We start from the raw sequence: 12,218 nt of genomic DNA on the forward strand, positions 1-12,218 counted from the left end.
ACTTCTTTTGATATTTTGAGACAGTCTCGTGTATTTCTAGGCATGAAACGCCTATCAATTGAAAGAGTATGAGATTATAACATTTATCAGATGACTAGAATCTTCAACTAGTTGTCCACCCTGTCCGAGCGACCTACATGTGGTCTTGTTGTATGCAATATGCTAAAAACTTTATTTATAGGGAAAATAAGAAACTGATTATAGGTAAAATGGATACAAATACTATCTTATCTACAATACAATAGTTACTTTGTGAATGTTCAATGTGAAATAATTCTATCTATTCGTACATCAGATATATTGAAGAGCTTTAAAAAGTCTATCATCAGTGTTTTGTGCGTAAACATATTCTTCAATAACCAAATTAAGAACCTGTCATTTTTTGTTAAAATGTCCAGAAAGCTGATGATTGAAATTCGAATTGTTTAAAACAAAAGGGGACTTATTTTAAACATTTTGAGCAATAGTATTTTGACGGCAATTCATACAACCAACGCAAATTTCATTGGTCATCCTCATGTTTGCATTAAGAAGTTTCTTTCCTGTGAGTTGTTCGTCTCATTTCCCTAAACATATGCAAATTTAATTTCCACATGGAGAAATTTGTTATTTCATCTAATACTATACTGTTTGATTCTTTGAAACATTAGACATTGTTTAATATGAAGTTTTCTGCATATGTTGAAAATATATTTAATGACATTGAACACGTTATGTAAATAATCGCCTTTGAATGTTTTAGTCATATATATATATATGAATTAGGTATTAATGACGTATTACGATACTGTTGGTCATTCGCCTGTATATTACGGATGTCTCGTGGACACTTCCCAGTACCAATGAGCTTTGGATATCATTCTAAATCGTATTTAACAGACGATGCTATAACATCCATAAGTTGTAAACTAAAGACACAATTGCCCCTCCCCCTCCCTCCCCCTCCCGCCCCCTCCGAAAACCGCGTGAAGGTACTTCCCGCCATATTGTACTAGCCCCTCCCGCCAATTTCTACCAGTCCTCCATATCGTCACATTCTACCCGCTATATCTTAAAAAATCGGGAAAGATTTCGCGGAATTTTCAGTGTCCATGTATGTCCAAGAGATAATGTTTGATGGGATAGATAACATTTTGTTGTGTTATCAAAAGTCATAATTATTTCAAAAATAACAAAGACAAAGTGCGAGATCATTGTCACGTGACAGGAAAATTTAGGGGAGCTGCTTGTAACAAGTGCAACTTAATTTTCCAACATTTCAAACACATTCCAGTATTGCTTCACAACATGTTGCGGTTCGATGGACACATTCTCTGCGAGGCTATAAGAAAGTACATAGAGCAAAATATCAAATGTATAGCACAGAACACGGAAAACTACATCTTATTCTCGCTAGGAAATTTGCGATTTTTGGACTCGTGCCGATTCATACCTAGTTCATTAAATACTTTAGTAATTAATCTAAAAGACAAAGGATATGACAATTTCAAATATTTGAACAGAGATTTTACTAGACCGGAACATAGTGCTTTTTAGTGCTTCTCAGAAAAGGGATTTTTCCCTATAAGTACTTGACGGACCATATCATATTTTCGGACCTCCAATTACCAACAAAGTCTTCATTCTGCAGTAAACTATCTGAAGAGAATATTACGCGGATTACGAGCATACACGGCGAGTATGGCATGTTAGCCGACGTGGACAATTACCAGCTCGACCCTGCTCATTACTACACTTCACCTGGATTAGCCTGGAGCGCGGCACTGAAAATGACCGGGGTGACCTTAGACTTATTGACAGACATCGATATGCACCAAATGGTAGAGATGGGAATACGAGGCGGGGTCAGCGGTATCATGCACCCTTACGCCGAAGCCAACAACCGTTTTTATACCGGAAACGTACATGGAATATTTGCTCACTAGTTACTGTACTTGTAACAGCATCTAAAACTAAAATAACAGGAATATACAAAAGAACGAAGCTGTTCGGTTTCCACGAATTCATTTTGATGACACCGCCGGTACGTAATCAGTACAAACACTGCCCTAGATTAAATTGAATGAAGGTTCACACTGTTTAATTACTTGACGTTTTACAGGTAAATTACTTTCCACAAGGATAACCTCCCAACCTAGTCAGGTAACTTTCAAATTTAGGTCGATCATCTGGTCACCAATACAAATGTTTGATAATCAATATTTAACGACAAGAAACGATGTCCAATACAGGTGCGGATACAATTATCGGCCACGCGACACAGACATTATTTTCTTATCGCTGCGAGGCGACCAACCAGTAACAAACGTGGCACATGCGCCACAGAAAGCTGCTCCTGATATGATTGGTTTAAAATTCCCACCACCTGGATACCCAGTAATCTTAGATCAATCACTGTTTACGGATCAGTAAGTTAAGTGCAAGCCATTGACGTGAAGATCGATTTCGGAGCTTATTATTAACTTCATATAGTATTCTCACTAGGCATCGTCTGATGTAGTACGTAAACATTGCATGTGCAAGGTTTGTTACCATAATACTTAACATAGGAGGACACTGACTTTCTAAATACATTGCAAATTCATCTGAAAATGTAGAAGTAACAGACAAAACGATCAATAAATTAGAAAGCATTCCAGGTCGCCATATTAACATTACTATTGTTCAGCTTTTGCTAATAATGTATTAATTTTTTCTATTATGCCACAGCAATATAGTGTCACTCTATTACAAAAAGAGACACAACACGCGAATACTGCAGTCTCCCAAAACACGCACACATCCATACACCAAGTCGTCCTTACATGACCCTAGCTGTTATCAAGACGTTAATCTAGTCAAACAACCAATATATTGAGAAACTCACAAATGATTGGTTTCATTCACCTTCAATAAAGTGATTAAACATCACATTTCCAAACCTTTTCTTATGTAAGTTTATTATATTTGTACCACAAATATCACGCGCTTATCCGCAGCAAACATTTTTTGCATTGTCCCCCAATCCTTCATTACTCTAAAATGTTTATAAGCGTCTAATAGGTTCAAGATTTGCTTATGAGAAAAACCAATCTTAGCAATGGTAGAAACAGCAATATAAATAAGAAAACAATGCTGAAAAATGACCTAGCCCATGCATCGGAATATCAGAAACACGATGAACATATTTGTCTGCTTAAGTAGATAGGAATGATGACATTAACAATAGCAAACACTTAAAAAAAAAAAATGAAAAAAAAATTGCATAAAATGGCGGATAATGACGTTTCGCTCTCGATGCCAACAATGTCATCGCACGTTTTCCCATAATGTGATTTATCTTCTTGTTTTACACAAGCATCACATTATGCACATAATAGGATTGGTTACTTGGGTATACGCATTCAAACACGCTGTTTATTTGAATTACTTCAGAAAATACTTGAAAAACCTCATTAAATATTTGAGAATATGCTATGCAAAAATAGATTTCAAAGAAGACGGCTGCTATATATTCACAATACTGACATGTTGTGTAGAAGTTTGTGATATGCGCTCGGAATCTGAACTTTCATGCGGGGTTCCAATAATCAATGATATCCATTTCATTTCCTGTTGTATTATTCCGTGTCAATAGCGATATTATGTTTCATTTGTGGATTGTGCGACACCACTGAGGAATATAATACAAATCCGTGGTTCGTATTGCTAGAATAATACAGGGGAGAGATGACGTCGCATGGATTCTATAAATGCTGGTGTTGTGCTTCAGTCAAATCTGAAAATGCTACTGAGGTTTGATGTCAAATAGGTTAAAGTAAGAAATTAGAAACAAGTCTGATGTAAAATGACGTAGAATTCTGTGCTTTTACAAGCATAATCTATTCTTGTTTTATTTTATAAATGATTTGTTAAGGCGATGAGTAAATGATATAAATCAGGAATATACTATCTAAATTCAAAGGAGAGGGCTTAAATTTTACTGAAGTTAGCAATAAAACGTACGATCACCAATGAATACACAGTGAGTTCCTTGCTAATAAAGAGCAAATGAAAATCACGAACATCTATGATTTGATGTAAAAGAGGTCAATTTACGTAACAGAATGAATTTTAGCAACATTCACCAAACCGTCACAGTGACTGACCATTCATTGGCCACGATGATTTAATTGTCGTTTGACATAATTATCATTACGAAACCAAATACCAGCGATGATATGGAAGGAATAATCAATAACATAACCTATATAGCATGTTTCTGTTAGAAAATAACAAATGCGTGACATAGTAGACATGGTATTAAAGAGGTGATGTTTGGTAGTTAACAACAGTATATTGGTGTAGTGGATAGTGAAATATAGTAATTCCTGTATAGTACTATCATCCTGAAACATACTGGCATATTCTTAGTCATACATATGTTGCATATGTGGGTTTAACCTTATAAAATACCATAATGTCGATTATTTACGCCGGTGTTAATTTTAAATTAAAAAAATACATATATATTCCTCATTTTTAATTTTGGCGTGTTGCGATAAGAGAGTGTACTGTATAAACATGTATGATAATATAAGACTCTTTCATATGTGAATATGAAGGATAGGGTTATTCTACCCGAGGGTCACAAAATGTAGTAAAACACGAGGCTTGCCGAGGGTTTTGCAACATTTTGTGATCCCGAGGGTAGAATATCCCTATCCTTCATATCCACTTATGAAAGAGTATTTTTCTTTCATACCTCGACGTTTTATTGCAATTTTACAACTACTATATCCCGCCATTTTGAAATAAATTCGAAGAAATCCACGGCTGAAAGTCAATTTTTCATACATAAAAAAATACGTGATATTTGCATCTTTTATAGTAAAATCAGTCAAGTTTGTGATTTTTTTTTAATTTTACCGAGGAAATCGAAATTTTGTTGGTGCTGTGATGTCACGAGGCTTTATTGCATGGGTAGCCATGCAATATAACCTCAGGCGGCATGAGAGTATTGCCCTAGACCAGCCAGTATTTCATCCGTAGGTATGAAAGAAAATCATTTCTCGATATTTTGTTGACATAATTTTCACGACTATCACACTATCGTGAAAAGGTGGAGATACAATTATTTCCCGCAAAAATAACCGCTTATATGTGCATTTATTAATAATTGATAGACAAGAGTAAAATTTAAATTACCCACAAGTATGAAATAAGTTTACATACTGACAATCGGGAATGTTATGTTTCTTATTCAATATTATCTTTCATCATGGTGATCGTGTCATCAAAGCTGATTTAGACAATCAAGTAATGAATTAAAATCAAAGACACGATCCGTTGAGGGAGAACTTCATCAACATCAAATCTGTATTAATAACCAATAATGCCTGGGTGTAATACAACGGGAAGCCTTTGATCCACCAGCTTTCTGAAAAGAAACATTTAATCGACCGGGTTCCGTAGCACTTACTAATGAATGTCTATCTGGTTCATACTTTCTAAACCAGTGTACGGTGTCAGGTTAAGCATTAAAAAGATTAATTCATATTCCGTTAGTTATCTGTTTTTCTTGTAGTCTTTTGTACTTTCCTCTCTCGTCCCCTCGATAACTATATTTATGATATCGATAACCTATTTATGAACATTTACAATATGATGATATGAATTTTGCTAGTCACGCATTTCCGAGTGTCCTACAGCGAATCTTTTCATTACCGAGATAAATAAGTGAGATAAATCTTTCTCTTTTGTTGGTAGCGAACCTTCAGTACTATAACGAGATTATTTTTTCTCGCATGCTTCGCGAGTTGATTCTATGATTAGTGCGGGGATATCAACTTACTTTCCTCGGGAGTGACACTCTGGGATTTCAACCCTCGAGGTAGAAATCTTAAGTATGTGTCAGCTGAAGAATCTTACCGAGATCCGCAATTTGTAGGTAGGGCGTTAGAATTGTACATTATGTACCTGCTATAACAATTGCATGATCGCAAAAGGCGTTTAAACTGGGGATCTTTTTCTAACTTGTTTTCTTCTTCCTAACGTCTCCATAGATACCGCCACACATTGAGCCTTACGTTGAGTGCTTGCCCTGGGTTAAGTTCCCTGGTCGAGAAACACCACAGTTCTCTTCCTGCTTAGTGTTCGGCAAATCGGTAGTTGGACGACTGGTTTGCCCGTTGTCATTATAATGTGACCGGGTAGGGTGTATTTGGGTGTCTTCGACGGCATGCATCAGAGATATAGCAATATAAAAAGGGGAAAAGGGCGAGAGTTCTACTATACAAAATGATACAATACTAATATAAAAAGGGACACAATATAACAAAGTCTTTTAAAACGTACAGACTTTCACACATCGCATGCATACAGGAAAGTCATCATTGATTGGCTTTAGCTGTATTAAACGTTTAGCCTTGTCAACTTTCAATATTTATCAATGTCAATGCTTCAGTAACTCTAAAAAAGGGTTGGTCGGTCTATATCAATTTTACCCCGGGAGTCAGATCAGATCATTCGTTCCACGTGATGCAACCAAGCCTACCCTAAGATATAACGTGGCACTGTAAAATCAAGAAATGGGTAACTTCCAGACAAGGACTTGCAAACAATCAAGTTAAGTTCATTTCCGGTACATTTTTATTTTATTTTCATTTCAGCACTGATAACAGAAAAAGATAAAATAATATATTTATGCAAGCCATTGCCATTATTTTCACCGAAATACAACAGAAGAAGTGAAACGGGGCAGCCAGTCTGAGATTGATGGTCGGGATCCCGCGTACTCTACATGGCAACATAACCCATTGAACTTTGTGATGTTCGATACCTTTGACATGTAATGAAATATGTATCAACATCTATAGGAAAAGAGTTTTGATTATATATTATAAATTTCAATCCATTATTTTGTATTTGCATATTACAGAGTATCCTTATTCGTAGGTACCGACTATGACGTCATCATTTTGTGAAAGAAAATTACGCCATTTTTCTCTGAAACGTTACGCTCACGAAAACACCACGTCACAATTAATACCTACCCGCAGGGTTAGATAACTTGTTATATGCAAATACAGAATATGCGTTTTTTGACGAGACCTAGTAGCGTCACATCACCTGTTTGTTTCAAACGCGTAGTTAAATCGTTAACAGAAGCTTCCATATGATAGTGACTCAACGACATCCGATCTAATACTTCTATATGTGGTTAATTACACGTGTCTGAGTGATTCTGGTCGGAGATACAGCGGACATGAGACGTGGTATGGGTAATGAGATTCAATTTTACTTCGATGTAGGTTATGCCCATCTGTTGCACGGTATCGACAGACCATGATAACATCTGCAAAACGATCTTAAAAATGATTTATCTTTGCTGTAGAAGTTAGTAGTTACTGTAGTATTGAACGATTAAATGTGCGACATACGGCTTCCAGGTATTTATGTGATATGCGTGCAATAAACAAGTGACAGAAAATGACCAGGTCTGTATAACACCATGTTGACCGAGAGATAAGTCCTTGATTTTATGTAAGAAATGTACTTATATTGTCAAATATCAAAATATTTTCTATTGCACTGAACAAAGCCCGTGCACGATGAAATAGATGAAATGCACCATTAGAAACAGGAAAATTAACAAGGGATGCAAGAATTGCATTAGAAAAATTGAAGATCCCATTAGAACCTTACGTAAACGTCCAAAAGTATTATATGACACTTTTAAAAAAAAAATTAAATCGTGTCATATCTTACTACAAACATATCATTATTGTCCTATATCAAGGGTGTTTTCAGAAGTGAGAACTGAGAATAGTTTTGAACGTTAACATTAAATAGATACAGCTAGTCATTTGACATATTGGCGGCAGTTGTCTCCTGGAAATATAAATTAAAAATTGATTAATTTGGAAAACAATTGATCAGAAATATTTTAAATAAATGATTCAAACTGATTGTGTTGATGCATATTATAGCATATTATTGTCAGATATCAATGTAACGGTAACCGGCCAGTACCAGTTGTGTCTCCTGTCCAATATCCCCCCCTCCTCACAAAAAATAAAACAATAACAAAAAATAAAACAATATTTTAATGCACTTTTGGATGTAACAGTGCGATTCTATTATCTAAATACAGCTGTTTGAGTCGCTGCCCAATCGTCGTCGTCATCAGCAGGTTCATCTATCTTCGAGGGTTTTAGCCTTCATCCTGGAACTCTCTCCGGATGGTTGGTCAGTAGGGGTGATTAGTATATGTACCTACTCTTCGACGGTTGGCTTCCAGCTACTCTGGCCTCTGCGAATCCACAGCCAGCGGGATGTTCGCTCTGCTTCCTTCCCCAATTCTTTAATGATATTTTTCTTCGAGTTCCCCTTGATGCCGAGGGCACCTTACATCCTCCAGAACGACTGACTGGGGAATCCTCGACAGCCTACCTCCACTGGAAAGTTCCATGCCTGCCAGCCTTTTTTTCCGCTTTCGTCGGCCAACTTTGCATACTTTGTCCTTTTCCGCTCGTGCGCCGATTCACATTCTGTCTCCCAGGGCACAGCCAGTTCCATCATTACCTGTTTCTTCTTGCTAGAAAATACCAGCACTATGTCTGGTCTTAATGCTGTCTTCACTATCTCTTGGAAGGTCAACTTTTTGACAGGTCCTCACGCATCTCCCAGTCTTTTGCACATTCTAGGATGCTTAGGTTAGTCTTGCTAGTTTATTTCGTTAATGTTTGCCCCTCCTTTTGAAACTGGATGAATGTTGGCCCTTTCTATATTCCCTTTGCCTTCTTCTCCCTCTTTCCAAGGTGTCCGCAGTCCTCCTTAGCACCTGGTCATGCCTCCATGTGTATCGTCCTTGAACCAGTGCCACTTCACACGAAGAGAGGGTGTGCTCTAGGCTTCCAGCCCTGTCACACTGTTGACATGACGCATCTTCCACCAGTCCCTATCTGTATTGATAGAATATTACCTCAGAAGTTACTAGTAATGTAAACTGTTTACGGTGAACATGAAAACGATATACTTCACCCTTGTGAAAATCTGATTGCAGCATTGACAGAGAAAATATCATTTTGATTTTTATCTCATTAGGTTGTTGGCGAAAAAACCGTCATATTTTGGTGAAGAAATATGACGTTATGCTCACAAAAATACGACGTAATAAATCGCAAGGGCAAATAACTTGTAAAATACAATGGAGGAATTACATTTGAACTGGTAGTCAAGGTCTTCTGTAAATGGAAGCGAAAAAATGTAATAAATAGAATATTCTTCGTTTCTTGATGAATACCAGTAATATTTCATTTCAAGAGGTTGGAATTTTGGTGTTTTTCTCTCGTGAAAAATATCAAAGTTTCCATCTCACTCGATGATGTATAACTGGCATTCATTAAGAAACAAAGAATATCCTCTATACAGTCAAGTTAAATAGGATTTTATCTATAAATAACTACACTGCATTGCATTTGCTACCCAGAGACAGCAGACGATGAATATATATCTATATACATTGATGTCCGTAGAAATGGCAAAGTGTATGTTCGAGTTAAACCACAGACATCAATGACTACTGTGCTCTGTTTAATCGTTATACATCTGTCGTCCTATCCTACCTTTGGGAAATCATTACAAATGGACCAGGTAAACGCGTTGTATGTACAATATAATGATAAAATAGTAATCAATAATATCAACAGTCGAGCCCCGTGACTCGAAGATTCGAAGACTAAAGCTTTAACTTAATGCTTACGATGGTAACGACTACAATGTAAAGTGGATGCTTGAAAGCGGGGTCAACGTTTGTCCTGTAGAGCAACACGCATGCAATTCATATACACATCTTCTTGCATATACCTTAATCAATGAGTAATAAAAACTACAGATTGCAAACAAAACACATGTGTTAATGCGTCTAAATAGCAATAATAAGCGTTTAAATATCAGCATTAAAGGACAGCTTTAGTGGGCTTCGTTACGGTATAGATATCAAATAGTTCAAGACAAAATAACGCTGAATCAATCGGAATCTGTATACAATCTAATATACATATCCATGTTCAAGGAAATAGTTGATGTATTTGTCACTGATGTGTTTCCTTATACTGAATACAAACTTATGATTCATTCTTAAAGGCGTGATCCTCTACAGAAACTGTAATTACACCCAATCACCTTAGCATCTATAACAACAGTTTGAAAAGGTATCAATGGCTCTGATAATGACCGTATTAGAATCCATAAATGACATTGTTTGTACAGTGTCATCACTGAAATATAAAATGCTTAATTTGAAGAAGCGCCTAGTTCTTTTACAAAATCGCCATCAACGCAAAGGTCGGATCGGATATTAAGACATTGATAATTTTCAAATATACCTAGAGACGGAGTCGACCGGGAAATCAGTAGTCAACTCAAAATTCATTTTCAGGTAGATATAGAGATGAGCATGAGAGGGAGATTAGTGCATACTCTATGGAGAAAGATTCAATGACCATTAAAATAAAAAAAATCCTAATGAGTGGTATAACATTAACAGTCCAGTAGTTTTAGCTTTTTGAGAGGTTTGAGACGACTTCTGATTTCACTCGGGTTAGTTTCCGTCTCGGGCTCCACTCGTAGACTAGTTGAAAATGAACACTGCCTAGAAGGGCAAACATGTATAACAGACATATCTATGGTATAAACAGGTAGTATAATAGATATATATACGGATTTTCAGAAGATACATATGGTATTGCAAATAGTTTTTGGTATATTTCATTGGTACCGGAACTCTACATTTAAGAACATTTATGAGGTGTACTAAATCTGGTTCAGAATACTCAGAAGTCACACATAATAGCATTGGATAATAACGGCTTACAAAGACGCTCATATTGTATTTTCAATGGGATTTTAAAATGTAAATAAATGAATACAATGTAGGTAAGACGATCTCGTTAATTTCATGTGGCAAAGGCAATTGCATGATCAAGTGAATATTGCATTCCTATCTTTTATTCTATAATACATTTACGCTCACTAACATGCTGTTTCCAAAACAAAATGTTCAATCTTCCTCAAACATCCCGATTATTTAAGCATTTTAATTATACCATCCTTGAATCAATCTACATATGACTCTTTGGCCGTTTGTGATCTGGTTTCATGCTGACGGCTAATGGAACAAAGTGTGTGCGAGTCCTAAAGCAATTAAGTCAGACGTTTAGTAAAGCTACTTTTTGAGTCTTTTGAAGTTAATTAGAATAAAGACATAATTTAAAAATTAAATTTAATTAATATTACATGATCGATATGGACGGGTGCTTATGAGGCTTGTCTTTGTTTTGTTATTTGTCTTCTTATTATGTTTTTTGTCAATTATGACTAATTTTAACACACACAAAATGGAGGCAGGGGTACAAAATGCAAGCTTGCAAAATTGCGAAGATTTCATCTTTTAGATGATATTTTTAAAATATGATACCTTTGATATATCATGCAAATACAGCATTTTAAAATTGACATTGGGTATTTATTTATATTTTGACGAATATGCCAAAACAGGATCTTTAGTTCAGAAACGGTCATGAGAAATGAAGAAAATTAGTTAAATTTGTAAAAATACAATAGTTTGAACTTTGTACCATCGAAGTTTAAATGCGAAAAAAAAAATCATGATTGAGTCTACATTTATTCTAATATAACAGAAAACGTAATTTTATCATTTTTTCAATTTTTGGTTTGCAAATATACACAAATGGTATATTACAAGCTCAAATATAACAAAAAGTAATCAAGAACCACATGCTTTACAAAATTGAAATCTACATCTTCAAAATATATTGCATCCAAGCAAAGTATTGATTCTTGTTGATATGCCATGAACTCGTACTGATCCTTATTCATTGTTATCCTAAACAATAATGCAACAAGTTTTCTGTACAAAAGCTTCCTGAAAATGTTATCTAATTGGTTATCCAATAGCAACGCTTCTCTAGCCGTTCCTGGTTCTTGTAATTGGTAATTGTTAATTTGTCTTTGATTTAATACTAAAACTTACAATAACACAGATTAAACGTTGGCTTACATAGTTTTTGGTAGTATGTCACAGTGAAACATATTTATATTTCATTTTCATACTAAATATGAATTGGTCTATTTTATTTTTCATATTTCTATAAGGAAAAAAATCAGAGAATAACCTTATCGTGATATCAAAATAGGGAATTCTTTTTTTCTTTCACTCAGAGCAGCAGAGAATC

General features: G+C 35.6%; 1 protein-coding gene across 1 annotated transcript in view; it reads right to left on the minus strand.

Annotated features, from left to right (window-relative positions):
- The window catches only part of LOC138317395 (small ribosomal subunit protein eS19), a 332,587-nt gene that overhangs the window by 185,274 nt on the left and 135,095 nt on the right, over positions 1-12,218 (minus strand). The window lies entirely within an intron of this gene.

This window comes from Argopecten irradians, chromosome 3 (assembly GCF_041381155.1).
Source record: "Argopecten irradians isolate NY chromosome 3, Ai_NY, whole genome shotgun sequence".
Lineage (NCBI taxonomy): Eukaryota > Metazoa > Mollusca > Bivalvia > Pectinida > Pectinidae > Argopecten > Argopecten irradians.